The 5,361-nt window shown below is 42.8% G+C and overlaps 1 non-coding gene across 1 annotated transcript; it reads left to right on the plus strand.

The window, feature by feature from the left end:
- Positions 1-762: 762 nt before the first annotated feature.
- On the plus strand, positions 763-918 carry LOC124891176. Its single transcript, XR_007049560.1, has one exon. It is a non-coding gene; the product is annotated as a 5.8S ribosomal RNA (ribosomal RNA).
- Positions 919-5,361: the final 4,443 nt, after the last annotated feature.

Genomic DNA, 5,361 nt, shown 5'->3' on the forward strand with positions numbered 1-5,361 from the left:
TTCTTGATTCTATGGGTGGTGGTACATGGTCGTTCTTAGTTGGTGGAGCGATTTGTCTGGTTAATTCCGTTAATGAATGAGACCTCAGCCTGCTAACTAGCTATGCGGAGGTATCCCTTCGCGGCCAGCTTCTTAGAGGGACTACGGCCTTTTAGGCTGCAAAAGTTTAAGGCAATAACAAGTCTTTGATGCCCTTAGATGTTCTGGGCCACACGCGCGCTACACTGATGTATTCAATGAGTTTATGGCCTTGGCCGACAGGCCCGGGTAATCTTTGAAATTTCATTGTGATGGGGATAGATTATTGCAATTGTTGGTCTTTAACGAGGAATTCCTAGTAAGCGTAAGTCATCAGCTCACGTTAACTACGTCCCTGCCCTTTGTACACACCGCCCATCGCTCCTACCGATTGAATGATCTAGTGAAATGTTTAGACCGCGACACCGTGGACGATTCACTGCCCGTGACGTTGTGAAAAGTCCATTGAACCTTATCATTTAAAGAAGTAGAATTCATAACAAGGTTTGCATAGGTGAACCTGCGGAAGGATCATTATCAAAACCTGCATAGCAGAACGACCCGCGAACATGTTTAACAATTGGGGAGTCCACGCGGGTGGGGTGCTATGACACTCCGCACGAGTGCTTCCCCCTCGTCCCCGACGCGGAAAGCGCCGAAGAATAGTGAAATCAATAGACTTTCCCTCGCGCCCCATTCACGACATGCGTCGGGGTGACCTATGCTTCTTTTGTAAATAATAATGATTCTCGGTAATAGATATCTCAGCTCTCGCATCGATGAAAAATGTAGCAAAATGTGATAATTGGTGTGAATTGCAGAATCCCGTGAACCATAGAGTATTTGAACGCATGTTGCGCCCGAATCCATTAGGCCGAGGGCACGTTTGCTTGAGCATCACGCATTTCATTGCCACCTTGTATCGCACCTCAATTACGGGGTGCGCAGTTGTCGTGGGGCAGATACTGGACTCCCGTGCACCTCAAGCTCGCCGCTGGCCTAAATGCGAGTCCACATCGGCGAACGTCGCGGTAAGTGGTGGTTGTAACTCAAATCTCTATGTTGTCATGGCTATTGCCCATCATGCGTCCGGACTCCAGGACCCTTTCGCGCTTAGGCACTTCGGCCTCGACCCCAGGTCAGGAAGGATTACCTGCTGATTTTAAGCATATCAATAAGCGGAGGAAAAGAAATTTACAAGGATTCCCTTAGTAACGGCGAGCGAACCGAGAACAGCCCAGCCTTAGAATCGGGCAGTTCCATCGTCGGAATTGTAGTTTGGAGAAGCATCCTCAGTGGCCGACCGAGCCAAAGTCCCCTGGAAGGGGGCGCCAGATGATACGCCCAAATTACAACTTTCGTTAGAAAGTATAAGCGGTCGCTTTCAAATATAGAACCCAACTGAGTTGGGTGTCGAATCCCACAGAGAATACTATGATCACTAAGTACTAAGATTATTATTAGACTATTGATTAAAGGTTGCAAGGTAAGGGGGTTTCAGTTTAGGTGCACAATAATATATTCAGTGTAACGATGAGACGATATGTGTAATAATATTTGATCACAAAGAATGATAAGTTAGGGTTATGTCCACCTTGTAGCTTCTACTTCTCTATTAACTATGAGTAATACGGATTTTTATATATGTATGCACTTATAGAGAGATATATTCTAATTCTAAATCCAATTTTTTTTCAAACATTAAGGATTTATTCAACTTAGTTCTGTCGAATCCAAAGTGTGCAACAAATTGTATGAACTCTCCAAGAAGTTAATCCTGCTAGGGCATTAACGTGTAAAATAGAGGTTGGAAACCCTATTTTCTCGTCACACTCTCTTTTCCAAACAGTAACTTTTCTATAAAACAAGTTATTGCTATAATGGCGCATTCCCTATGTTTGCAACCATGAGAATTCAAGCAAAATGAAGAGAGTAATGATATAAGTGGATTAACACATCATAAATTCAAAAACCCATAGCAATAGAGAGTATACGACAAGGTTTCCCTAAACCAAACAGATAAACTTAGCTAATCATGAATAAAACAGAAATCAACATAGAAATATTCATCATACCAAAACTTAGAACGATCTTGGTGATGAAGGTAACTAGAGAAACTAAGAGAGAAACACGTTTATCTCTCTCTATCCTCAAGCTAAGCCGCTTTCTCTTGTTTTCAAAATAATACAGAATGTGAATCATCCACTAAAATTCAGCAATCATGCTTTTAATAACATCCTTCTCTAGTAAATTGCTAGTGCATCCTTAACTATTTAAAAATATTGAGTTTTCCCGGAAAGAGTTCCCATGCGTCACGTTCAGTCCAAGATCTGCTTTCCTTTTTATGTGAAGTTTTCCTTTGCTGTCCACAGGTCCCCAAAGTGCTGTAATCTTCCTCATTAGTAGCTGAAAAGAATGCTAATCACATAGGTCAGCTCACTTAACTAAAAATACACTAAAAGTGCAATAATTATGTATTTTATCCTAAAAACTTAACTAAAACATGGGTAAGTTATCGTGCTTAGATGTATAAATACGCCCAACATCACAACCCCACACTTAAAGCTTTGTTTGTCCTCGAACAAAATAGTACATCCATGTGAAGACCTAACTAACATTCACAAGAGCAACACAAAATTTTCAACGAGACATAACTGCAAATATTAGTTGACAACCGTATTCCCCGGCAACTGCACAAAAATTTGATACGCCCAAATTACAACTCTCGTTAGAAAGTGTAAGCAGTCTCTGTCAAATATAGAACCCAACTGGGTTGGGTGTCGAATCCCACAGGGAATACTATGATCACTAAGTATTGCGTTTATTATTAGAATGTTGATCGAAGGTTCCAAGATAAGAGGGGTTTCGGTTTAGGTGCGCAATAATATTATCAGGGTAATGATGAGACGATATGTGTGATATTATTTGACCATAGAGAATGACAAGTTAGGGTTATGTCCACCTTGTAGCTTCTACTTTTCTATTAACTATGAGTAATACGGAATTTTTACATGCATGCACTTATAGAGAGACGTATTCTAATTCTAAATCCAAATGTTTTTCAACCATTAAGGATTTATTCACCTTAGTTCTTCGAATCCAAAGTGTGCAACAAATTGTACGAACTCTCCAAGAAGTTAATCCTGCTAGGGCATTAACGTGTAAAATAGAGGTTGGAAACCATATTATCTCATCACACTCTCTTTTCCAAACAGTAAATTTTCTATCGAACAAGTTATTGCTATAATGGCGCATTCCCTATGTTTGCAACCATGAGAATTCAATCAAAATAAAGAGAGTAATGATATAAGTGGATTAACATATCATAAATTCAAAAACCCATAGCAATAGAGAGTATACTACAAGGTTTCTATAACCCTAACAGATAAACTTAGCTACTCATGAATAGAACAGAAATCAAAATAGAAATATTCATCATACCAAAACTTAGAACAATCTTGGTGATGATGGTGACTAGCGAAATTAAGAGAGAAACACGTTCTCTCTCTCTATCCTCAAGCTAAGCCGCTTTCTCTTGTTTTCAAAATAATACAGAATGTGAATCATCCACTAAAAATTCAGCAATCATGCTTTTAATAACATCCTTCTCTAGTAAATTCCTACTGCATCCTTAACTATTTAAAAATATTGAGTTTGCCCGGGAAAAAGTTCCCATGCGTCACATTCAGTCCAAGAGCTGCTTTCCTTTTTATGTGAAGTTTTCATTTGCTTTCCACAGGTCCCCAAAGTGCTTTAATCTTCTTCATTAGTACCTGAAAAGCATGATAATCACATAGGTCAGCTCACTTAACAAAAAATAGACTAAAAGTGCAAGAATTATGTATTTTATCCTCAAAACATAGCTAAAACATGGGTAAGTTATGGTGCTTAGACGTATAAATACGCCAAACATCACCAGAGAGGGTGAGAGCCCCATTGTTCCCAGACCCTGTCGCACCATGAGTCATTGTGTACGAGTTGGGTTGTTTGAGAATGCATGCCAAATCTGGCGGTGAATTCCGTCCAAGGCTAAATACGGGCGACAAACCGATAGCGAACAAGTACCGCGAGGGAAAGACGAAAAGGACTTTGAAAAGAGAGTCAAAGAGTGCTTGAAATTATTAGGAGGGAAGCAGATAGGGGCCGGCGATGTGCCTTGATCGGATGTGGAATAGCGGCGAGCCAGTCTGCCAATCGACTCGAGCTGTGGACCAGCGTGGATTGGGGGGGCGGCCAAAGCCCGGGCTCTTGATATGCTCATAGAACGCCATATCCTCGATTGTGGTAGGTAGCGTGCGCCTCCATCATGCTTTGGCATCTGCGCTATGGACGCTAGCCTGTGGGCTCCCTATTCGACCCGTCTTGAACAATGGACCAAGGAGTCTGACATTTGTGCATGTGAATAGGCGAGTAAACTCGTAAGGCATAAGGAAGCTGATTGGTGTTATCCCTCCAATATTATAAGAAGGGTTCGAGTGTGAGCATACCTGTTAGGACCTGAAAGATGGTGAACTATGCCTAAGCGGGGTAAGGCTAGAAGAAACTCTGGTGAAGGCCCGCAGAGATACTGGCGCGCAAATCATTCGTCTGACTTGGGTGTAGGACCCGCGGCTGATTTGTCGAGCTGAGCCACGGAATCAAGAGATCCAAGTAGGCCATTTTTGGTAACCAGAACTTGCGATGCAGGATGAATCGGAAGCCGGGTTATGGTGCCCAACTACGCGCTAACCTAGATCCCAGAATGGGTGTTCGTCGATTAAGACAGCAGGACGGTGTTCATGGAAGTCAAAATCTGATAAGGAGTGTGTAACAACTCACCTGCGGAATAAACTAGACCCAAAAATGGATGGCGCTTAAGCGCGTGACCTACACCGGGCCGTTGGGGAAAGTTCCAGGCCCTGATGAGTAGGATGGCGCGGTGGTTGCTGCAAAACCTTGGGCACGGGCTTGGGCAGAGCGACCGTCGATGCAGATATTGGTGGTAGTAGCAAACATTCAAATGAGAACTTTGAAGGTCGAAGAGGGGAAAGGTTCCATGTGAATGACACTTGCACATGGATTAGTCGATCCTAAGGGTCGGGGGAACCCCGACAGATAGCGTTTTGCATGTACTCTAAAAGAGAATCATGTTAAAATTCCTGGGCTAGGATGTGCCAGTAGATTGCAACGTTAGAAAGTATGAAGACGCCGGTGGGAGCCTCGAGAAGAGTTATCTTTTCTGTTTAACTGCCTGCCCACCCTAGAATCGGCTCAGCCGGAGGTAGGGTCCAGTGGCTAGAAGAGCACCACATGTCGCATGGTGTCCGGTACACTACCGGCGGCCCTTGAAAATCCAGAGGACTG

Source organism: Capsicum annuum, unplaced genomic scaffold (genome assembly GCF_002878395.1).
Source record: "Capsicum annuum cultivar UCD-10X-F1 unplaced genomic scaffold, UCD10Xv1.1 ctg31727, whole genome shotgun sequence".
Lineage (NCBI taxonomy): Eukaryota > Viridiplantae > Streptophyta > Magnoliopsida > Solanales > Solanaceae > Capsicum > Capsicum annuum.